Source organism: Durio zibethinus, chromosome 12, assembly GCF_047325235.1.
Source record: "Durio zibethinus cultivar Kanyao isolate XHJ-2024 chromosome 12, ASM4732523v1, whole genome shotgun sequence".
Taxonomy (NCBI): domain Eukaryota; kingdom Viridiplantae; phylum Streptophyta; class Magnoliopsida; order Malvales; family Malvaceae; genus Durio; species Durio zibethinus.
In genome coordinates this window covers 17,202,026-17,227,094 of record NC_143173.1, presented here as the reverse complement: position 1 = coordinate 17,227,094, position 25,069 = coordinate 17,202,026, and the positions used below count along the sequence as shown (strand labels likewise).

Sequence of the window (25,069 nt, the reverse complement as noted above, 5' to 3'; positions counted from 1 at the left end):
TGTCCAAAGCCAATAGTTCACAAACGCAAACCATTCTAATAGTTATATGTTAATCGAAACTTGAATAGGAAGAAATCTTACCATTACTACAGTTAAATTCTCGATGTCCATGGATGCAATGTGAAGTGTTTGAAAAAAAAAAGTCTTTTTATGCTGCATTGTCCACAAAAATGTTTGCTATCAGGACCCTTATACCAATAATTAACTTGGGCTACTCTGGTGAGCACAAGGTTGAATTCACACACTGCTCTAGTTTCATGTTCAACTTCTGATGCAATGGTTAAGGATACAACAAAGTTGTAGACATAACTTTAGAAAAAAACATCACATAAGAATCCAATAATAATAAGTTAAAGTTGCAAACCTGTTGCTTAAGTTAGATCTCTAAAATAGATGTTTGCTTTCATAACTTGTGATCAAATTTTATCGCTCATACCTTTAATATGTTGTATATCGATTTCCACATTCCTTAAAGTTTTCATTTTTTGCTCAAAGTGCCTATGTATGGTCAAATTCCTTCCTTCACTCAATCAAGAGATTCAACATGACTTAAACATGTTCTTTTTTTCTTTGGTCTCAAGGAAGTCAATAGAAAGACTACCATTTTAATAAGGCTACATTGGTTATATGATTAATGTCATGAATTACTCTAAAATATAACAAAATATTTAATATAGTATCTAAATTTTAAATATTTTTAATGTAATAATTGAATTATAAATATATTAATTAATATGTTACTCTTATATCTTTAATTCTAAATAATAATATGTGACAAACAAACAGTATTTCGAATACTACATTGTTAACAAATTTATAATTTAACTATTACATTAAAAAATTTTAAAGATTAAATAATACATTAAACATTTCACTATAATCTTGATTATAACATTATTGCTTGGTTATAAGAAATGACCGGCAAAACTGTGTAATACTGAGTAGTATTAGACATTCCTACTCCGAAAAAAAATTGCTCTTTGCTATATCCAATATGCCATAGGGGATTATTTCTACTTTCTTTTTGAACATTGTATTCTTTTCGTGAACTTTTCCTATGCGAAATCTTTCTCCTGCAACATCTAGAAGTCATTTAAAAAAAAAAATAGAACATTAACTTTTGAAAACATAACAAACCATATCCAATTAAATATTACTTAATATTTAGATAAACAAAAGGGTGCTGGGGATCAGGCTTGAGGGACCCTGTAGAAAAAAAAATACCTTCTCCTTGGAATCAAATTTTGAATAAAGCTAACAAACTAAATTAATTTTGATATAATAATTATAACCAGATAGTTATGATCTCTATCTATTTTTTTTAGGTTAAATACATATTTGACCCTTAAATTTTATATTTTTTGTCATATTGGTATTTAAAGAATTATACAACTACATTGGTACCTAAATTTTCATTCTATTATCAGGTTGAAACCTACAATTGATGCTGTTAGTCACCTTTGCTGATATGGCATCAACATCCAATAAAATGCTGATATGTGTCGAAAAAATTTAATCAACGCCACATCATCTTTAAAGGAAAATTTCAAAAAAAAAAAAATCTCAAAAAATATTAATTTTTTTAAAAATTTTAAATTTTTAAAAATCATAAATATTTTAAAATTTTCTAAAAAATTTTAAAAACTTCAAAAAAAAAATAAAAAACTTAAAAACATTCTAAATAGTTCTAATTTTTTAAAAAAAATTTTGAAAAAAAACACAAAAAATTTTTTTTAAAATTTTTAAAATTTATAAAAAATATTTCACTTCAAAACATTATAAAAATATTAAAAAAATTTTAAAAATTAAAAATTTATTTTTAAATTTCTTTATAATTTTAAAAAAATTATAAACAATTCAAAAAATTCTAATTAAACGAAAGTAAAAATTTATAAAATTTTTAAATCCATAAAAAATAAAAAAATATGAAATATTTTTATAAATTATAAAAGTTATCATAATTTGAAAATTTTTTAAAATTTTTGAAAAAATAATAAAATTAAAATTTCTAAAACTAAAATTTTCTTAAAGTTTAAAAAAGCACAAAACTTAAAAAACTGAAGAAAAAAGAAAAAATCTAAAAAATTTAATTTTTTTTTTAAAAATTAAATAATTTCAAAATTTTGAAACATTCTTTAAAAGTAAGAAATCTAAAAAATAAAAAAACTTAAAATTTTAAAAAAATTCAAAAATTTTTCAAAAAAATAAAATTAAAAAGATATAAAAAATTGAAATTGTAAAAATAAAAAATATTATTTTTTTAGTTATTTTTTAAAAATTAATATGTTTTTTCAAAAAACTTATGATTTTAGTTCTTTTTTTAGTTTATGTTAATTTTTTTTTTGAATTTTAACAAGTTCTTAAATTTTATTAAAATCATCATTTTTTTTATTCTTTTAATTATTTGGATTTTTTTAATTTTGGAAAATTTTAAAAAAATTTTAAGTTTCCTTAATTCTTTTTGAATTTTTTAAAATTTTCTAGAATTTTTTGAAAAATTTTGAAATTTTAGTTTTTTGAAATTTTTAAAAAATTTTTAGAAGTTTTTAAAATTTTTTAAAATTTTTTAGAATTTTTGAAAATTTGGTAGGATTTTTAAAATTTTTTTAGAATTTTTTAGAATTTTTTGAATTTTAACTTTTAAATTTTTTTATTTTAAAGATGACGTGATATTGATGATATGATATTGACTGAATATTTTTGACATATTTCAGCATCTTGTTAGATATTCATATTACGTCAATAAAGTTGACTGACAGCGTTAAATTAAAATACCAACTGTGATAATAAATTTGAAAGTTCAAGTACAATATGGTAATATAATTTTTTAGGTATCAATATAATAGAAAATATAAGGTTCAGGGTCAAATATGTGTGTAACCCATTTTTTTCCATTGATATAATAATTATAACTAGATAGTTATGATCTTTACTAATTCTTTTCTATTGTATGTTGCACATTATGGAAGATTATATCACTTACAATTTTTTTTACTAGAGATTATATTAATACAAGTATTTTTACTACAATTATATAATTACCCAATCATAATAAAAATTATGTAAAAACCCATCACTAAAAGTGTAAATTTCACATAAAATATTAATAAATTCTACAAAATTATAAATTATGATTGATTGATTGTATTTCAATAATTTTAAGTGAAATGCTCCCATGTAATGGTTAGGCTTCTAATATTTTTGCCGGTTTAAACTAAACAAAATAATAGAATTCTAAATTGATAGATATAATTCCTAGTAATTCCAAAAACGTTTATAAATAAGATTCAACATCTACCTTCCGAGGTGGTATCTAAACTGCTTAAATACACCAGGCATTACTCTTTGTGACAAGTTAATGGACTTGAGGATATTATGTTGTAAGTCTTCCTTCTTTATCTCAAACAGAACATTTAACATCCTGCCACAAGTCGCCAGCAAAGGAATGTGCTTCCGTCCAGGACCATGTGCACTTTCTCCATCAGCTGGATTTTCACCGGATGATGCTGCTGGAGGATTAGTACGTTTGGGGATATTAATTCTAAGGCCAGCAAAATACTCTTACGACACTAATCCATGATATACTGTAAGTCCACCCTTTGCTAGAAGTATCGAATCATCGAACATCCTGAACAAGGTATAACTGAAGTGCAACAAAAAGAAAATTGGTATCCATTATTTTCAGTTACATATTTATTTACATATGTTTAATCCTCGGTGAAACAAACATATTTCATAAAATTCAACATTCCGGTGATAATAAACTCACCTTGGCTGGTTTACTTCTACGAGGGCTTCACGCCTAGGAGCTCGAAGTAGTAATTGGGAAGATGAACCATCCAAACCAGATGTTGGTTCATCTAATATCAAAAGTGAAGGTTCCATGATCTTTTCTATTCCAGCCCTACATTTACGCGTTTCCTTTGACCCCCAGAGGTTCCCCTCTTCTCCATCGTCCCAACTAGAGAAACCCTGACGGGCTGCAGTCCCACGGACTCGATGACTCTTTCAACAACTAGAGCCTTTTCTGGTTTTGGAACGTCAGCAGCAAGTCTAAAATAATTAGGAATCCTGTTAGTGATCAGGGGAAATCAAGAAAGTGCTTTTTAGTGTAGAATATTTTCTAATGTCGCAGTTGCAAGTAGAAAATCAAACAAAAAAACGAAAATTAAAACACCCTAAAGGAATAAAAAATTAAAGGTGTCGTGCATGACAGAAATAAGTGTAGCATATCTGCATCTAGCATTGAACCATAGATTTTCCTCCACTATCAAGTTTCCAAGAACGATATGATCTTGTGGAACAAAACCAATTATTTTCTTATATGCTTGGATTGGCTCAACGTTTCCATTTATAAGAAGCGAACCAGTCATGACGCGACCTGGTGCTTTTCCAGTTAAAGATGAAAGAAACGTTTTTCGAGCCCCAGATAGACCCAGAACAGCTGAAACTCAATCAGGCGATAATTTCCCAGTTACGCACCTCATTAAATGTTTGCTTTCCCTTTCATTGAAATCACCCCGGAGAAGGTCAAGTTCTTGTTCTGCTCCTGGAGAGCTTTCTCCTCTATTTGACTATATGCACACCTGAACATTTGGCTCTGAGTCTGCGATTGCTTTACCCTTGGTGGATTTTTCTTTATATGTTTATCTCCATTTTCTAAATTAAAGCTATCGACTGTCAGGGTTATCTTCTATTTCATGTAACATCTTTGTGAGGTTTCCTTTTTCCTTCTTTTTTGATTGCAGAGATTTACCGAAAGGCGTGGGGGGTAAAGCAGCTGAGATTTAACACTTTTGGCTGGGAGTTGATTATTTTAAATTAAAAGAAAAAAAAAGGAAAATCCAAATGCACGAATAACTATAATAAAAAGTCTTGACATAGGCAAGTAGGAAAAAAGTCAATCAAAATCTATGCAGTAGTACTTGCTATTCGTCTACTGGTAACAACAAAACTCTCCTCGTAAGTGTAAACCTCAAGAAGATCCATAGCTTTCTTGGTTTTAATCCCAATATCTCTGAATTCCTGGTCATCAAGGTCGTAAATCAACAGTTGTCCATTATAAATTCTACAAATACCTTATTACCATTCTTATTCCAAAACGCAAGCATGAAGGAGGTCCAATCCTTAACAGTTTGGTCCAATATCGACTCTCTTCGTTCAACACCCAAATGTCATTACTTCTGCTGGCCACGTCAGAATGCAAAATCCACAAAGAGATACGATCATCAGGTAATGGAAGCAGCTACCCAATTGATTCATGCTCGGGATTAGGTGGCCACTCTATCGATTGAATCAAGTCAAATGTAAGGACCTTAGAATATTGACGAAACTTGAACACCACCCAGTAATAAACACCATTTACACATGTTGTTTTGGTTATTACAAAGATCTAGATCTTGGTCCTACATCTCTTGGTTTAGTAGTTAAGAAAGCTTTATAAAAACATAAAGGTCTTGGTTTCGAAGCAAGATCTCCTCCTCCTTCCCCTTATAAGGATTATGCCCTCCCTAGAACAAAAAAATAAAAAAATAAAAATCTAGATCTTGAAAGAAGTCAACATATTGAAAACTAAATCTTACAAACATATTTGAATATTTTATTGGTTTGAAAAAAATAAATTTTGAAAATATATCTATGAAATTCCTACCAAAATATTAAAATTTTTTTTTAAATAAGTTTTTTTTATTATAAAACAAAAAAAACCTTACCAATATATTGGGGGGTTTGTGATTTTTTTTTTAAATCTAAAAAATAAGGTTTTACCAATATACTAAAAAATTTTATGATTTTTAGCAAAAATTAAGTTAAAAAAATAAAATAAATAGTTTTCATAAAATCCTGCCAACATATTGAGGATAATTTTGCCAAAAAGTCTTATTAACATATTGGAAGATATTTCTAAAAAATAATTTTTTATTTAAATTTGAAATTTGAATCTCCAATAATAGAATTACTAAAAGTGTTGCAAATATCAGTTTCTATGTAAATTCTTAAGTGAAAAATCTTCTTCTAAATTATACCAATATATTAGAGAATATATATAAGAATTTGTTATATTAAGGTTCTAAATCCCATTTGGTGTTGAGGAAAAGTTTTTCTTATAAAATTTAAATGAATACAATGATGGAGCTTTTTCAAAGCATGACAAATAATCTCATTAAATAGTCCTGAGGTAAGGAAATGTTTTTAAATTATTACCAATGTATTGGAGTAATTTAAGTGTCATAACATCTAGATTCGTGGACTTATCGTTAGACATTGACTTGAGGAGTCACCACCAATCTTTTTATTTAGGTACAATTGGCCATCTAACTTAATCTGTCCCTTTTTAAAGAAATCCTAATTTGACTTAGGTATCTTTAAAGGGTAGATTCACTATTTGTGAAACTAGAACTAAGTTCAGGAGTACGATATGTGTGAGAAAAGTTATAGTACCTCAACAATACCCATCAAAAGATGGTACCAACTCGATTTCGTGTTATCTATTAAGCTTTAAAAATTTTATCAAGTAGTTAATTATTGAAAATTATTCTTAATTGACTCCAATACTTTTGGTAAAAAATTAAGAAAATTTTCTCACCTCAAGAGTATACAAGAAAACTACTGTTTTTCTTGTAGAAGCTCCATCGTCGAATTATTTAACATTAAAAACATTCCAAGAAAAAAAAAGACAAAAGGAAAAAGGAATGATTATTTGAATTTTGGCATAGATCTCTTTTTTTGTTTTATAAGAAAAAAACTATGCTTTTATACAAGAAAAATTGATACTTTTAACTTTTTCTTAAAGCATTTTAAGGTTTTCATTTTCAAGGAGAATTGATACTCTCAACTTTTTCTCAAAATGTTTTTTGAAAATTTTATTTTCAAGGAAAATTGATATTTTCAACTTTTCCTTAAAAAGTTTTTTGAAAATTTTATTTTTAAAGAAAATTGAAAATTTTAACTTTTCCTCAAAAATATTTTTTTGAAAATTTTATTTTCAAAGAAAATTGATACTTTCAGCTTTTTCTCAAAAATATTTTTTTATTTTTTACCTTTTTTTAATTTTTATTAAATTTAATCATGAAAAAATACTCATAAAAATAAACAAACACATAAATAAAAAATACCAAAAAAAATCAAAATGGCTCAGCTAGAGGATTCGGCTCGGCTTTAGGCAGAAAGTGACTCAAGTAGCTTAGCTTGGTGGCTTGGTTTACGGCTTGATTTGTGACTCGACTCGGTTGGAGCTAAAGGCAGGGACGCAGGTTGCTGGTATGGGTTGCTATGGGTCAGGTTACTCACTTAAAAACATGCGGATCCTACTCTCAGCTAATACCCAAAACGACATCATTTTTATGTCACTATATAAGCTAGAGGTAAGCCTTTCTTCTTCAGTCCTCACCTTTACACTTTCTCTCTACCCTTAGCTTTCTCTTACTCTCTCTTTAGGAATAGAAGAGCCTGGGTCGAAAACTTCAAAGGTTTTTAGATTTTGGCACTGGTGCCACTGTACTTCTCCACTGTTCAACAACCTATCGAGTCAAATTTCCTTGTCGTTACTTCTCACTCTCTTCATCTCGAATATAGGCTTTTTTTTTTAAATCCCTTCTTAAAAGGCGTAAATCTAAAGTTTAAGCCTTGAGTGTTCCTTTTTTGTTCCATCATCTCCTAACGTTGGATCTTCTCCAACTTTCAGTATGTCATTTCTCTCACTAAGCTCCACGTATTCATCGTTTAGATCTTTCAAAAGTCATGCCACTGTCACTTAGCACCGTCACTACTAGTGAGATTTCGGGTTTTCTTTTTTACTCATTTTTTCTCTTCTATTTTTGATCTCCTTATGTTTTTGACTTAACTTTGTTTATTTGTTGAATTTCTATTTGGGGCACTAACTGATGATGGCCAATGGTCTGACGAAACCCTAGTGGTGGTAAGTTGCTAGTCGATGGGTGGGGATGGTGAGCTTCGTGACTTTTTATGTTCTGTGGTCTACTTCTTTGTATATGGCTGACAATTGGGTTTATTATTTTAGACATGACAGGATTTTATGGCTAGGTTTGGTGCTTGATATTTAGGCTTTTTGGTTGATAATGGTTGTAGCTATGGGTGACTGTTTGGTGAGGACTCGGGGATGGTAGCAGAACTGACTTGAACAAGAATTAGTGGTTGAACTGTTTGGTGAGAACTTGGGGATGGTCTATGCCTTTTGCTTGGAGAGGCTAATAGATTGGGCTGTTGGGAATGAGTTTTCTATGAATCACGCTGGAAATTGGGTATATTTTCTTTGTGTTTCTGTTCCTGATTTTCCCTAATCTCTGATCCCTTGTTGCTATTCTTCCATTGCTGTGTATCGCAATGATTTATAAAACCATGCTAATAAAGTTTCAGTTCAATTTTGATTAGCATCTAAAGCTAAAGATTAGCATCTAAATATATTTTCTGATAACAATCATCACCAAGCCTAATCTCAATCTTTCAACTTTTTTTTTTTATTTTTAATTAATCAAATAATGGAGAAAGAAAAAAAAATAAATAATAGATAGACCATAAAATTAAAAAAATGATAAATACAAAATAAAATTTTGAATAAAAATCCTTACAATCAAGCTTGGATTGGTTTCAATTGACAAAAAATCCTGAACAAAATTGGATGTCTACAGCTGTAATTCTTTGTGCAATTCCTGTACAATAAGAATTATGCAAACACGTAGACACCTTTTATATCTAGATAATTAGCTCGATATATTTTTTTTAATCAGACACTCAAACTTGCTGAATGGCATAAAACTCCCCTAAGCAGAGGCTGACAACTTTTGAAAAAATAAAAGCTTATCTAAATAGAGGCTCAACAACTTAGAAAAATAAAGGGCTCCCCTAAACAGAGGCTCAATGACTTTGAAAAATAAAAGGCTCATCTAAGTATAGGCTTGACGACTTTGAAAAATAAAAGGCTCTCCAATAGTCATGTCCAGAAGAGTCATAGATCAGATCTAATAAAATTTGTAATGAAAACTCAAAGATTCATAATTTGAGTTTGAAAATCAAATGATTAGATTTGCAAGAACCTTTCAGCTTCTCAAGAATTCATTGAAATTTGATTCTCAAAATTTTAGCTTCACAAGAATTTGATTCGTAAAATCTCAAGATTCATATTTACAAATTGTAAGACTCGCATTTAACATTTAAAGATTCTCATTCAAATTTTGAAGATTCACATCCAAAAGTTCAAAGGTCCTCATTCAAAAAATCTTAGAGTTTCACATCCGAGTTCAAAGGTTCTCACTAAAAAATTTAAAGATTCGCATCCAAAAATTGAGTTCAAAGCTTTTCATTTGAATTTTGGATATTCACATCTAAAAGTTTAAAACTTTTCATTCTAGTTCGAAGATTCACATATGATAAGCTTTAGGATTTTACATCTCAAAGATTCTCATTTGAAAACTCAAAAATTCTCATTTGAAGATTTTGTAAAGATTTTCATTTAAGACTCAAAGATTCTCATTTGAGGATTTCTTCAAGATTCTTATTTAAGACTCAAAGATTCTCATTTGAGGATTTCTTCAAGATTCTTATTTAAGACTCAAAGATTCTTATTTGAAAATGTCTTAAAGATTCTCATTTGAGACTCAAAGATTCTCATTTGAAAATATCTTAAAGATTTCCATTTAAGACTTTCTTAAAGATTCTCATTTGAGGATTTCTTAAATATTCTCATTTAAGATTCAAAGATTCTTATTTGAGGATTTTTTAAAGATTTTCATTTAAGACTCAAAGATTCTCATTTGAAGATTTCTTAAAGATTCTCATTTGAAAACTCAAGACTTCATTGAAATATTCAAAATTTTCTTTTTCAGATGAACTTCAAACTGTTTCTAGAGTCAAAATTTTGTATGTACTGAATGTCATAATTAATGATGCAAATGCAACAATCTAGATTCTCACAATACCATATTCTCAACTATGATTCAAATATTTACTGCATAATGTAAATGCATAACCAAATCAAAGTTTCAAATATTCTCCAAACAATAATGTAATGCATGTAATGTGGATGTCCATGTCATAAAATTCTAATTAAAATGTGGTACCATGGTTCTCAAGACACCACCATCTCATCTTTTTACATTTTTAGCTTTTTAGCACTTTAGAACAAGTTTGTCAACTGATCCTCATTATTTTCTTTAGTTGATCATTATTCATAAACTTTCAGCATTAGCAATTTCAAAACAAGTTTCTGTCCATTGATACCTGACTACAATTCACAGGCCTTTCAACACTAGCAATACTATTCGATCACAACTCACAAGTTATGTCGACCAATTCATCCTCATATTCATCACTTAGTCATCACTCATAGGTTTCTCAGCACTAGCTATTTCAAAATAAATTCTGTCTATTGATCCACATTATTTTCATCTTTTGATCACCATTCACAGGCTTCTCAGCACTAGCCATTTCAAAATAAGTTTCATCTAATGTCCCATATCATCTGTATCATTTGATCACAATACACAGGTTATATCAAATAATCTATTACCATATTCATTTCTTGATCACATCATCTTTTTTCAAATCATCTTTTCAAGTTTTTTTTTACCCTCTATCATCCTGGATTTTCTTTCAAAGGAATGCAAGAACCTTTTAAGCACATATTCATTCATTCATGATCATTTCAAATTGTGACAAATACAATACAATCATACATTTTCTCAATATATTCTATGGATGTAGAAATAAAAGAGCACAAGGTGAATTGAGGGAAAGATGATTAATGAAGAGTGAGTCTGGAATAAAATCAATTGGGGAAAGAAATAACTTTGATGCATATCATTGGGATGAATGGTATATTTAAATAGTGAATATTTAGATAATTTTGAACATTAATCTCAAATTCTTTTTTAAAAACTCATTTCATTGACTTTGAGATCATTTTGAACTCATTGAACTTTATTCCAGCTTCGAAGGATCTTCAGATGTCTTGATTTTCTATAACTTTGAATTATTTATTCAACTCTCAACTCAAAGACTTATCTACCTAGATCGTCCTTTCAAGTTTTCAATTTGAGTCTTTTTTTTCTCTTTTTTTCATTTTTTTATTTTTTTTCACTTTTTCATTATTTCACCCATTATTGATATCTTTTTCACATCAATCTCTAGAGTAACGAAGCATGATTCCATCGTTCTATCACAAGCATGCCTTAGCCCAATATATGGTCATTCAATTCACACTTGATCCAAATAAAATTTTTAAGGTTGTAATATAGGCCATGGTTATAATCTTTTTTCTTTTTTTTTTCAAAAAAAAAAACCCTTTAGTGTGAAAGGTGATTTTTGATCAAAGTTCTTTAGAAAAAGAAATAAGCTCAAAGGGGTAGCATAAATGGTTTTACACACAAAAAAATGATCATTTTTCATCTTAAATATGAATGCTTTCTTTGAAAATCATCTATTGAACAAAAACAAACTCATGAATCTTTATGAAAGACTACATATTTTCAAGATGTATCAATTTCACATCTGCTAGTAGCTGGCTTCTTTTACTCAAATAATCTCCTTAAATTAATGTGAATGAGTTCTCAAAATTAAATCTCAGAATTATTGTTATCATTGTCTAAACATTTATTATCTAAAATTTGAGAATAGGAATGAAAAGTTATGAAAGGTGACAAAGTATGGAACAATGGTTGAATAAATGTAATGAAATACATTAACTTGCCTTTTATTAAAATGATATCAAATGAAATCCTATTACATAAAAGAAATCCTAACATTAATATGAAAGAAATCTAGAATGACAAGTAATTTTCAACCAATCTTAACATCTTTTTTCAAAATTATGCCCCCGTACAATCAAGTGAAGAATTTTTATTGACATCTTGCCCCACTGATTCGTCGAAGCTCACTAAGCCTTTCTGAATCAAACTTTGCACTTTATGTTTAAAAGTAGGTAGGTTTCAATAGAATGATCTACATTTTCATTTAATAATCACACATCGCATTAGTATCATAGCACTTTGGATAGGGTGACATCAATGGTTCTAGAATAACTAGAGATAGGGTTAATTTGTACTCTTTCTTGGTTATCCCAAGATCTCCTTAAACTACTTACTTGATTGTTAGACTTTGAAACTGATGTAGTGATATGACTAGAATCATATGTATGTACTTGAAAGGTTGATTGGTAAGTTAATAAGTAAGCTAGTTGTTGATATAGTTGGTAAGGGTAAAGTGAGATATTGCTCACAGTAAGATAGTATGTGGCATAACCTTGTGATGGATAGGGTTAATATCTCATAAACTATCTATCAAGGCTCATGACTTGAGCTTCAATCTCTTTCTTTTTTAGCATTTTTTTGGTTTTTCCTCTTATAAATTTACCATTTTTAATGGCATTCTCAATGATTTCGCCTGAGATTACCATATCAGTGAAATTTTTTATGGCATTCCCTATCATCTTTTCATAATAGAGATTTAAAGTGTTGATGAATAATACTGTGATCTTTTTTTCAGTTAACGGAGGCTGCACATAAGAGGCTATTTTTCTTCATCTCTGAGCATATTCTTTGAATGATTCAGTAACCTTTTTTTTATATTTTGCAAAGACAAGCGATCAAGGGCTAAATCTATTATATGCCGGTATTAATTAATAAAGGCATGAGCTATATTACTTTAAGAACGAATGCGAGTCCTATCCAACTGGACATATCACCTAGTAGCAGAGCCCATGAGGCTATCTTAAAACACATGCATTAATAGTTTTTCATTATTAGCATGGACAACCATTTTTTAATAGTACATGATAATGTAGGTTTTTGGGTATTTTGTACCATCGTACTTTTCAAACTCTGAAACTTTGAATTTTGGAGGAATAACTACATCTGTGACTAAACAAAGCCTAACAGCATCCATTGGACCATAAAAACCTACTATTTCCATTGCCCGTAACCTTTCCTCTAACAAGTTCATTTTTTGTTTAGCTTTTAAGGCTTCTAAAGTCTCTTTCTCTTTAGGTTTCAATCTTTTTTTCTTTTCTGTATCATTTAAATTAGGGATTGGTATTATTTCTACTACCTTCTCAGTATAGATAGGATTTACATGACTTTAATATTGTCTTAGATTTGAAGCTAATGGCATTCCAGGGTATGTATACCCTACAGGATAGGTGAATTGCTATAGTGGTGGACCTTGTGTGGATTGAGCTTGATGTGACCTAAAATCAAGAGGGTACAGAAAGTCATCCACCTTTTGTGATAGATGATCTTATTGGCTAATGCTTTCCTCTATCCCTTTCCCTTTGATCAACTTATTCAAAGCCTCCAAAATCTTACTCAACTCTCCTTCCAGCTTCTATTAAGCTTTCTCTATCCTCTTAAGACGATTAGAATTTTTTTGTTCCATTTGTCTAGCTTGAGCTCTTGTATTATATTGGTGAGTGAGGTTTCTTGATGGAGCTATCCTTGAACCTTGAGCACTGTAATTATGATAAAAAATGCTATGCTTTATGCATGAATGAAATATACATTTTTATGGATGAGATAAAAATGATGCAGACGTAAAATGTTACATATGATAATGAAAATGATGCATATGATCCATGATATAGTAATGCAAATGCTAATTGAAATAATGCAAAAGAACAAAGTCAGACACATAAGATAGTTCGATATATCACATAAATTATTCCCACTTGTGTCTTAATTTCGGGTTAGGTCTATTAATGGGTAGGAAGGGCTCTATCATAAAGTTGGCCTCTTAAGTTAATACTTTATGTTGGATTAGGTGACTTTGACCACTAAAGGTTCTCAAATTGTTTCTTATATCATTATCCATCACAAACTAGTAAGGCACCCCAATCCTGACCCATTACAAGCTACAACTAAAAAATGTTCAATTTGAGTAGGAGTATTTCACTAGCCATTACAAAGGCTTTAGAACCTTACGAAAGCATAGATACTTTACTCTCTCCTAAAGAGACGGAACTCGGGTATAAAGCTCATATTATGCATATGCATATGAATGACATAGTTAGCAACATAAAAGAATAAAGTGAATGAATAAACAAAGATCTTTAAAAATTTAATTTTATTATGCTTTTGGATAACAAAAACTTATTTGCTAGCTTGACTCTCAGCATGTTCCTAGTGGAGTTGCCAAACTATCATAACGTCTAAATCCATGGACCTATTGTTAAACATTAACTTAAGGAGTCACAACTAATCTTTTTTATTTAGGTGCAATTGACCACCTAACTGAATTTATCCCTTTTTAGAGAAATCCTAAATTTGACTTAGGTATCTTTAAAAGGTAGATTCACTGTCTGTGAAACTAAAACTAGGTTCGAGAGTATGATTACGTGTAAAGAAGGTTGTAGCACCCCTACAATACCCATCAAAAGATGGTACCTACTCAATTTTGTGTTATCCATTAAATCTTAAAAATTTTACCAAGTAGTTAATTATTGAAAATTATTCTTAATTAACTCCAATGCTTTTGACAGAAAATTAAAAAAATTTTCTCATCTCAAAAGTATACAAGAAAACTACTATTTCTCTTACAAAAGCTCCATCGTCGGATTATTTAACATTAAAAACTTTTCAAGAAAAAAAAAGACAAAAGGAAAAAGGAATGATGATTCAACTTTTGGCATAGATCTTTTTTTTTTTTTTTTATAAGAAAAAAAAACCCATGCTTTTATATAAGAAAAATTTATACTTTCAACTTTTTTAAAAAAATATTTTTCTTGATAATTTTATTTTCAAGAAAAATTAATGCTTTCAAATTTCTCGTAAAAATATTTTTTGAAAGTTTTATTTTCAAAGAAAATTGATACTTTCAACTTTTCATTAAAAATATTTTTTATTTTTTACCTTTTTTTTTAATTTTTATTAAATTTAATCATACAAAAATACTCCTAAAAATAAACAAACACATAAATAAAAATAAATAAAAAATATCCAAAAAAAATCAAAACGGTTCGGCTGAAAGATTCGGCTTGGGTCGACTTAAAAAAAACAGGAGCTGGCTGAAACGACTAATGGATCGTCTAGATTTCAGGCAAAAAGTGGCTTTAGAAGCTCGACTTGGTGGCTCGATTTACGGCTCAACTCAATTGAGCTAAAGGTAGGGACACGGGTTGCTGTTGTGAGTCGCATTACGAGTCGAGTTACCCATTTAAAAACACGCGGATCCTACTCTTAACTAATACTCAAAACAATGTCATTTTTATGTCGCTATATAAGCTAGAGGTAAGCCTTTCTTCTTTAGTCCTCATATTTACACTCTCTCTCTACCCTCACTTTCTCTCTCTTTTTTATAGGAATAAAAGAGCCTGGGTCAAAAACTTCAAAGGTTTCTAGATTCTGGCACCGGTGCCGTCATACTCTGCCACCGTCTGGTGACTTATCAAGTCAAATTTCCTTGTCACTGTTTCATGCTCTTCTCATCTCAAATATGGGCTATTTTTTTGAAAATCCATTCCCAAAAGGTGTAGATCTAAAGTTTAAGTCTCAAGTGTTCCTTCTCCGTTCCACCCTCTCCTACCGTTGTATCTTCTCTAACTTTTAGTATGCCATTTCTCTGGCCAAGCTTCACATCTTCACCGTTCTGATTTTTTAGAAGTCATGATTGAAAATCGTCTGGCACCACCATTACTAGAGAGTTTCGAGTTTTCCTTTTTACTCATCTTTTCTCTTTTGTTTTCAATCTCTTTATGTTTCTAACTTAGCTTTGTTTATTTTTTGAATTTTTGTTTGGGTCAATTGACTGACAATGGGCAATGGTTTGATGAAACCCTAATGGTTGTGAATTACTGGTAGATGGGTGAGGATGGTGAGCTTCGTGACTGTTTATGTTTTGTGGTCTACTTCTTTGTATATGGCTAACAATTGGGTTTATTGTTTCAAAAATGATAGGATTTTATGGCTAGGTTTGGTGCCTGATGTTTAGGCTTTCTGGTCGATAATGGTTGTAGCTATGGGTGACTATTTGGTGAGGACTTGGGGATGGTAGCAAAACTGACTTGAATAGGAGTTAGTGGTTGAACTATTTGGTGAGGACTTAAGGATGGTCTATTGCCTTTACTTGGAAAGACTAACAGATTAGGTTGCTGGGAATGAGTTTTCTAGGAATCATGCTAGAATTTGGGCATATTTTCTCTGTGTTTCTATTCTTGATTTTCCCTTATCTCTGATCCTTTGTTGTTGTTCTTCCATTGCTATGTATCGCAATGATTTATAAAACCATGCTGATCGAGTTTAAGTTTAATTCTAATTAGTATCTAGTTATGCTTTTTGATAATAATCATCACCAAGCCTAATCTCAATCTTTCAGCCTTTTTTTTGTTTTTAATTAATCATATAATGGAGAAAGGAAAAGAAAATAAACAATAGATCGACCATAGAACAAAAAATGATAAATAAAAAATAAAAATCTAAATAAAAATCTCTACAATCGAGCTTAGATTGGTTTCAATTGACAAAGAACCTTAGACAAAATTGGGTGTCTAATATTAAGTATAATTTCTAATAACTAATGATTTGGTAAGAATTTTAAGGATTGGATAATACGAAATTAATTGGTACCATTCTTTGGATAGATGTTTTGAAAGTCCTATAACCATACTCATGCATAGTTGTACTTTCAGACTAACTTTATTTCCTTAGATTATAATCTACGCTTTAAAAATGTTTTGGTTCTATTAAAAAAATCTCTCACAATCTTTTTATGTATATCAATTTAGAGTAAAAAATTAAAATTGAAATTTTTAAATAATAAATTTCAAAGAAATGTATTATGTTGTTAAAACAACAATATTTGCTCTCTTCTAAAATCCTATATTGATCTTAGAAAATAAACTAAAATGTCTAAAAATCCAATCCATTCCATTAATTTGTAATAATGCTGTTAATTTTACTCATGTTGACTCCTTATAAAATTTGCCACATGTCACCTTTGCTTTTTTTTTCTTTGTTTTTTTTATGTTTTTCTATTTTTCTTTTTTTTCTCTATACTTAATAAAAAATTTTATTTTAAAAAAAATTGATATGGTCCCTATTTGATATTAGTTATTAAAAAATACTTTTCTAGTCCTTTTTCTAATTAGATAATTTTATAAAAGAGATATCGATAAATGTATTAATGTGACACTCAAATTTTTTTTCTTTTCAACCATTTTTTTAGTTTTTATTTTTAAAATTTTATATGTTAAATTTTGTAAGAAAATAAGATTGGTGTCCACATCACACCCTCATTTAGCTTTTTTTTTTATCTTTTTTTTTTTAGGATCTAAGGCCACCCATAAAGGAAGATAATGTGAGAGAGATTGGGATTTTTAGATTTTCACTGATAAAAAAAAAGAAAAAAATGAAAAAGAAACGAAAGCTATTGTCAACAAGAGAAATGTAATAAGACAAAGGTCAACGATAGTGATAGCTGTGAAAAAAAGGCTGACGATGAGAAAAGGTAATGTGATGAGAATGAGAGAAAAGAAAGAAAAGATGGTGTTTAGTGTTTTAGGATTAATTTTATTTATTTTGTATCAAAACTACATCATTTCAATGAAGAGAAAATGAAAAGGAAAAGTAGATAAGAAAGAAATGATTCTCAAGTGCCACAAGGCATCTAAAAAATGCCACATATATTGACACATTGCATGAAAAAATCTTTTTTTAAAACTTTGGGTGATTTTTAGTGTCAAAAAGCAATGACCAACAATGAAAAATGGCGTCGATGTTGAAAATCAAGTATTCTAGGTGGATGATTGTATTTTTAGAAAGAGGATGAATTTTAAATAGAAGTAAAAGGGAAAAAATGAATCGAAAAAAAATTGAGTTTTTATATTGTACTAAAAAAAAGTATCAATATATAGGCTCGGATTTAGGCCTAGAACTCGTTTTTCCTTCTCAGAAACCCAACACCTAAAGCAAACAAAGTTCCAAGTCCACTTAACAAGCCCAATTTTCTTGGACTTCTCTTGATTTGGGTCAATCCCAAATTTTTGGTAAATTATTATCTTTTTTTTAACAAAAAATGTTATCATTTTTAATTAAATTGATATATTTTTAACAAAAAATAATTTTTTAATTAAATTGATATATAAAAGTAACCACATGCATAATTATCAGAATTAGACCGGATATTGAATTGTTTCAAGCGTCGGGTCATTGGTTCAACTGTTGGGTCAATCAAGTCGAATTGTTAAACTAATAAAGATATATAAATATATAAATATTTTAAAAATTTAATCCATTATGTGATAAATAATAAAATTCTATTGTAGATAATTTCAAACTTAAAAAATTAAAATATATAATAGAATACAATAAATGTAAAAAAAGTATGTGTATTTAAAAAGTATAATAAACTTAAATTACAAAAATAAATTTAAAATTCAAACTCATAACTCAAACTCTGAAAATGCTAGTTGAATAATTCAACCATATTATTAAAAAACCCAAAAAAAGCAAATACTCTAAAAAACTTAAAACAAAAAAAAAAGTTTTAAAAAAGAGAGCTTATTTAAAATATAAATTTTAAGAAATGAAATAAAATAACATAACCTTTAAATTGATGATATTTGATATAAAACAAATCAAGCTCCAAAATGATAATTAAAATTTTAATTTTAGCCAAGTTTTTATCCTTTAATTTGATATGAGTGTGTCACCTAAAAATATAAATGAGAAAGGAGTTAAATTTTATTAAGTTATTCTTTAATGTGCATAACGTGTAAAGGATGGATAACACCATTTAATTATTTAGATTTTAATTTTTAATTATATATTTTACTTTAAAATATAATATTTTAATTAAATAATACAATAATCCATAATTTTGATTATAAAAACTAAATTAATCATATTTTTTAAAGTCATTAAAAAAATTAAAACCAAAATAATTCAATAAAAACTAACTAGTTCAGTGATTTATTTATTTAACCTCAGTTCAATATGGTTTAAAGCAAGTTAATTAAAAGTTTGGTCTATTATTAAAACTGAACTGATTCAAGTATCAATTGATCAATTCAATTGATCTAATCGATGATCCAATTCGATCTTAATAATTATGACCACATCCAAAGTGTAATCTCGGACGCTAGTGTTTTATTAAAAGAAACTCTTGCAACTTTGAAAATCTATTTTAAACATACACACATACATATAAATATATATATATATATACACAATATATATTTATGTATTACTAAATGTGTTTGTTCTAGTTTATTCCAGAGTTTTTTACAACAAAAATATAAATAAGATGTTTTAGTTTGAAAATTTTAAAATTATTAATCAAAGCCCATTTGGCTTTTCAAAAGATTTTATAAGTTAAAACCTTTTCAAAAGTGTTATTGTATAATGACAAATATGTTGCTTAGTTTTTTTTTTTTTTCCTATTTACATTCTCAATTTATCTGTTAATAATTCATAAAACAATAAAAATGAATTATTTCACATACATATTTTTTTACTTGATCCAAATTTTCTATTAATCTCATTTATTTTCTAATTTCTAATTAATAAAACATATCTTTGTTTTATTTATTGGTTTGGCTTGTAAAGTTAAGCCTTTTAATTTGTATTTAATAAAAATATATAACAAAATTATTAAATTGTTTTTTTTTTTATGTTTTAGAGCATTTTTACATTATGTTTGTCAAATATTATTTTAACACTTTTTACAAACAAAAAAAAATTCAATCAAACCAAACGAATTTTAAATATCTTTTTTTTTTTTAAAAAGGTGATATTATAAAGCAAGAACCCAAAATCTACTATTACGCTAAAATAGTGTTTAGATGACAAAATTCTCAATGTGGATATGGATATATCTTTTTTCTTCTTCCAATTTTCATAATTCTGTGTACGGTTAAAATTTTTCATAAATTAACATTAATATTAATTTTTCAAATAGTATAATAAAATCATTAATTAAATACATTAAAAAGAGAAAAAAAAATAGTCTTTGCTGTCATATTGACAATTTAGGTATGAACACATGATACTAATAATTAAATTCATACATGAATTGAGTGGGATCGGATTTGAACCTAGCCTAGTTAGGATATTAACAAATTTTAAGTTTATTTAGACTCATCCATCCCAAAATATAATCATAGTTTGCCGCTAAGGCCTAATTAATTTTTAAAAGACTTTACCTAAGCCTGCCTATATTTTATTTTTTAAATAAAAAATAATTTTTATAATAAATATTAATTATGATAAAATAAATAATCAACAAAGTAAAGCCCAAAAATACTTTGTTAACTTAATTCAATATTTGAATGTGATTAGTATATATAGACATAGGATATTAATGTATATATTATATTTAATTTTCTTTATTTTATGTAATATAAATATAAAAAATATATAATAATTATTTGAGCCTGGTCGAGTTCGAACTATAAATTTTATGTCTAAAACTTAGTATATTTTTTAAACGGATCTAAAATTTAAGTTCAAGCTCATTTAACAAACCTAAAATTCATGTCGAAGCCTTTCCAAATTTAGGATGGACATTCAAGTTCAAGTGAGTTGCTCAACCAATATAATTTTAAAATTTAATTCATTTAGTTTTTAAGAGATTGTATATAAAATTTAAATTTCAATACTTACATTTTTTTTAATATTTAAGTTGTGACATCTTTTATATAAAAAAATGACATCTTTTAAAGGAAAAAAAATTAAAACTACTATCTTTTTGATGATAAAGATTTTAATTTACCTTCCCTTAAAAAAATTATAAATTAGAAGCTTTTAAACCCAACCTCAACTATTTAGTTACCTAACCAAGGAATGATAACAGAATAATTTGCTTTGATGCAGGAGAAAAGCAAGAAGACTGATTAATCCTTGCTTTTGGTTGCTTTAATTCTTCACCTAAAGTTTCTTGGTCTCCTTTGACGTGTGTAAAATCAAGATGACTTCATTGGTCCTTGCGTTTAGAAAACGATCGTTAGCTTTCCTGACTTCTGTCTGATGTGACGTGTGTGAAACCAAGACCACTTAATTGATCCTTGCATTTGGTAGCTTTAATTCTTCACCTAAAATTGCCTACTTTGCCTTGATGTGTGTGAAACCAAGATATATTGATCGATCCTTGCGTTTAGAAAATGATCATTAGCTTTCCTGATTTAAAATTTCTTAGTCTGCTTTGATGTTTGTTGAAAGCAAGATGACTTGGATTGATCCAAGGCCTAGCGCTTAGAACACGTCGCCAGCTTTTCTGACTAAATGCTTTATCTGCTTTTATGTGTGCGAAAAATAAAATAGCTTTATTGATACTTCTTTTGTCTCTGTCATGGACAAAGAATTGCTTGCACAGTTTTGAATTACACAATCGCGGCTTTGATTTGTGGTACTATCATAAACTTGTCTTAGGGTTGAATTGAAACTAACAGTCCATATGTCCCCAAATCTCTTTATCCTTATTTGAAGGTGTACATATTAAATAAAAAATTGTGCCAAAAAAATGAGCCAACAATATGTTCATATGGGGAAAAAAATGATCTTTTTAACTTTTTTTACTGAAATTTATGTCAACAGTTACATGATATCAAGGCAGCAAATTTCATTGATTTTTAAAGTTCTTGATGGAATTAATGGATAAATTTGAAATAAATGAAATCAAGAGAAATTTTGAACTAAATTAAAAAGATAAATGTGAAAAATATATCGTTTTTTTATATAATTTTATGAATTGTTTGAAGGGTAAAATGAAAATGCAAAAGAATTTCATTAAATATTTGGTCCCATATATTAGCAAATTTTAAAGAAATTTTAATTTATAACTTTGTTTTAAAATATTATTATATTAACTTCTTTCTTTTCATATTCCGTTAATTAATACTAAAAATGAATTTTTGAAAAAAAAAAGATTATAAATAAAATTCATTTTAAAACTTTTTATATTCTACTAACCACTGAAATTAACTAGAATGTTAGGTAAAGGAAAAATCATATGATATTATCATATTAATTTAATAATTTTATATTCTATAAATTCATGATTTGAAAATAAATTTTCAAAAATAATTAGATCACTTTTATTTGGAATTTGAGTATGATATTGTATTTTTAAAATTTAAAATTTTTTTCAATAATGAATGTTATCAACGATCAATCATCCTAATATAATTTATATCATTAGAATATATATATATATATATAATTTATATTTATATTTATATAAAAGAACGACTGCCTGCAATTTCATACGAGTCCCTGGCGTTAAACGGGGAGTCAAGGAGCAATGACTAGTTGGGTCTCACAAAAGTATGTAAGTCCAACGAATACAAAGAAAAAGAGAAAAAGATATATTGGATTTAGATATGCTCTGTAAAAGGACATCAAAAGCAAATTAGATGGCCCAAAATCAAAAGCTTAACTCATTTTATTTATTGTGAAGACCAAGACCGTTGGTATTAAGTGCCTCGTGATATCAAATTCATCCGAAGATTTTATAAAAATACTGGATTACCTGTTTAGGTAACAAAAATTGACATTTCGTTAAAAAAAAAACTCTTTAAAAAAAATTTTAAAAATGGCCTATTTAGGCAACAAATACTTTTAATTTTCCTTACCTTAAAAAAGTAGTGGTTACAAATTAAGAGGTTTTACACCCAATCTCAATTATTTAACAACCTAGGTATGATAATAAAGTAATCAAATTCAATGTATAATATTAAAAGATCGAAACGTAGTTAGAAGAAGATCGTACTATTTTTGGAAACCATACAAATTCACAAGTTAATGTCGAAATAATAATAGTGGTTGCTTTCATTTAAAAAAAAATAGTTGTTGCTTTGATTTGGTAAGGTTTAGATTAATCGTTGCTCCTGCAACAATGTCAATTGCTTTTCTGACTTCAAAATTTCTTAGTCAGGGTCAATTGGAGAAAGAATTGTCAGCATTAGGTGGAATATCTGTAATATATATATATATATATGATAATTTTAAATATAATAAGATCACATGAGATGAAAGTTATATGAAAAAAATGTGAAAGTAATATTATTTAAAATTTTAACAAAAATTTTATGCGAATTTGGCAAGAACAGAAAAAAGTGTTAATATATTTAATTTATTGACATAAATTTGATATGAAAACTTTCATATTTTATATGTATATAATAATATTAACATAATATAAATATATGAATTATCAAATTTATTTTGGATCGTATTGATAAAAAATTTTATAGAAGTATCAGATTTTGATATACTCATGTGAGGCGAAGAAAATTCATTAAAAATTAACTTTTTATAGGATGTTACCTTGTGGGTGGGTAGCTTTTTTTGAATAAGATTAAAAAAGTTTTTTTTTTTTTAAATCTTAAATTTATATTGTTATTCTATTTTAACTTTGGACTTAATGTAAATTTACCAATTGGTTAACTCGTGACTACAACTCAATCACTTTATCATTAGTGTGTGTGTGTGTATATTCACAATTTTAGTTTAAAAATAATTTTAAATTTATTTAGCATAAAAAACCTAACAACATTATCATTATTATTACCTTTAAAAAAAAATTCTACAAAATTATAATCTATCATCTATCATAGGTTTGTGATGAAACGACATGACCCATTAAAAAAAATCTAATGTATTAACAAGTTGCAATGGCCCAATGCTATTATTTAACATATTATGCGGTCTATGATGATTAAGGTATAGCCCAACACAACATATGATCCATAGTTCTTATGGATTGTGTCGTGCTTAACATGACACTATTGTTTACGCTTTTTTGTGCTTAATTCAACTCACCCATTAATATTTTTTCAAAATTTTTTATCATTTTTAGGAAGGTTAATTTTTTTATTTTTTAATTATATTTAAAATTAATACGAAGGCATATCATTTGTATAGTTTGACAAAATATCTATATTTATGAGAAAAAATTAAAAGAATCCATTAAAATAATATATTGAAATTAACAAATGTTAATTTTTCATCCTTAAATTAAAAAAAATAAACAAATATAACATTATCATTTAATTTTTTATTCTCATCATATGATGATTCACTTATATCACATTTTTTCGTACCCAATTTCTATATAATATGCATTTCATAATATCATTTTTTTTTAAAAAGTGATAAATTAAAAAAAAACTATAATTTTATCTGTTAATAAATTAAATATTTTATAAATATATTTAAAGATATAATTTAATTTTTATAAACTATTAACATAAAATATCAAAAAAATAAAAAATATTCATCATGATAAGAGTCACATAAAATACAATTCAAAAACCGACAAATTACACTCATTTATAGCAATTATGAGCCGACACGATATTTTAATGCTTGAATGTCATACCATCCCAACCCATGTGCTACGTGTTGATACTAACCCTTGATGGGTCGTGCCATGCCGACCTAATGGGTCCAAAACTCTTAGTTCAGCATGACACAAGTATAACAATCGTGCTTGGCACAGCCTATGACCATAACGATAAACAATGCCAAACATGATCCACACTGTGTCGAACCCTGTTATGCCACTTGTTGCCCAACCCATTTAACACCTCTCGTTACAAATTAAAAATTAGTTACAGATAGATGTGGTGATGACACATGTACATAAGGGTCATAGAAAGATGTATTCAATTTTTATGGGTACTTTTGACATTTTATAAGAAAAATTGGGAGTTGTATTTTGGATTTATTTTAAGATGTTGAATAAAATTTTCATTATGTTTGAGCTCTTATTATGGTTTTTTTTTTTATTATAAATATAAAATTATGCTTTATGTTTTTGTTTATTTGATGTGTTAATTTTAAAGTTTTATAATTTAATTTATCTCTATGCTTATTTGAGTAATTCATTTGCTAAATTTTTAGGGTGCATTGATATTAATTAACTATTATTAGAAGTGGATTGTATTTACTAATTTATTTATAAGTTGATTATTTATAAAAGAATTATTAAAATATTATTATTACATATAATTGACATTTATATCTCGAGTGTTTAAGTAATAACAAAATAATAAAATAAAGACCGAATTGAAACACGATCCTAAGGCTAGTAAGTTTCCAAACTCGGAAGTATTTCCATTTTTTAAATAATT

The 25,069-nt window shown here is 27.7% G+C and overlaps 1 pseudogene; it reads right to left on the bottom strand.

Annotated features, from left to right (window-relative positions):
* Window positions 1-3,238: 3,238 nt before the first annotated feature.
* Window positions 3,239-24,516, bottom strand: LOC111297672 (ABC transporter G family member 28-like; annotated as a pseudogene).
* Window positions 24,517-25,069: the final 553 nt, after the last annotated feature.